Consider the following 1543-nt stretch of genomic DNA (forward strand, 5'->3'; position numbering starts at 1 on the left):
CATTTAATTTTCATTTCATTTCACGATCAATCGCCTGAGGCTTGCGATCACAACGAGATCATTGTGGTATAGATCTCTAATAATAATAATAATAATTGTAATGATCAACTACGACAGTATTAGCTTTTGAAATCCAACTAATCTCAGGGCGGTAAAGAGTGACTGAAATTTTAGGAGTGTCCATGGGAGATGGCTTAAATTGGGGAAGGATAGATGGAAGGCTAAACAACTTATTTGTGGTAAACATGACTGACCGTACGTTTTTTTGTAATACTTATTCCCCATGTATTTTTTGTGAAGAGATTCGATATAAAACAAAATTTAATGGTCACATGATGTTCAATAGTATAATTCATTTGTTATGAGTAAACAAACGACTCCATACCGAATATTTTTTTTCGTTAGCTTCAGCGCATCGTCTGAGATGACGTTCGTGGAAGTTAACAGGGTTAAAGTCTGCAAAATTCTCAACTGAAGATCGTAATGATCGGTTGGTTGTGTACGCTCGATTTGGCTCCAAGTTCACAAAAAAATTGAAAAAACCAGAAAGAAAAGGCTAAATTCTTCTTTGAATTCTGATTAAAAAGTCTTTATTACCAATATACTGGTATTTCGAGGACCAGTTGTCCTCTTTCTTAGTGAGTTTAAGTCTGATATGTTACCATCATTGGTAATTTTAAACCCGGCTTTCGGAACATCTACCAGGAGCCCCATTTCTTGCCTAAATTCTGTTTGCATTTTTTCTTTTGCTTCTTGCATAGTCTTTTTATCTGTAGAAGATCGCGCTTGCCACTTCCTTATTGATATTTTATATGCCTTATGGAGTAAGGTTTCCAAGAACCGATTTAGAAATAAATCGTTTTCATACTGGTCTTCAAGATTTTCTGCCATATAATTTTCCGGTGTTATTAGCTACCAATCGTAAAGGAACTAAGAAATTTGAAATATGTTTGCGTCACTACCGATGATGTTCTGAAATTTTTGTTAATACTGCGATTGTTGTGATTCATCCTTTTAAAATTATTTCCAAACTTTCTCGTTGTTCATTTGAACTATTGTCAATTAGTACAGCCAAGTAAATTGATAAACGCGATATTATATGGTCGAGCAATGCCTGCAGCTGAACCTCCATATATACTTCAGGAAAATGAATTCCGCTTTAGGGTCTTTGCTTTTTGTCAAGTCAATTTCTTTATTAGCATTCTGAATTATAATATTTCCCTTGAACGAAGATAGACAGTGCCTTTTCTGGGGTGTGTTTTCTCATACCCGATTTGTTGTAGTCCATCTTTGTTTAAATTGGTTTCAAAAAACCTCAGTGATCTATTCAACATTTCTTTCATCATTAGGCCATTGAGTAATATTCTCGAGTTTATCCTGCACCTTTTTCCGGAGCTTTTTTCCTTTAGATTTCCCCATGAGGTTGTATAATTCTCGTTTTGTGGAACTTATAAATTTCGAAAGTTATCAGTAATACCTGTAATTAAAAGGAACGGAAAAATTGTACTATAAAAATAAAAAATAACTGTACTAATAATTGTAC

The sequence above is a fragment of the Hermetia illucens genome, chromosome 6 (genome assembly GCF_905115235.1).
Source record: "Hermetia illucens chromosome 6, iHerIll2.2.curated.20191125, whole genome shotgun sequence".
Taxonomy (NCBI): domain Eukaryota; kingdom Metazoa; phylum Arthropoda; class Insecta; order Diptera; family Stratiomyidae; genus Hermetia; species Hermetia illucens.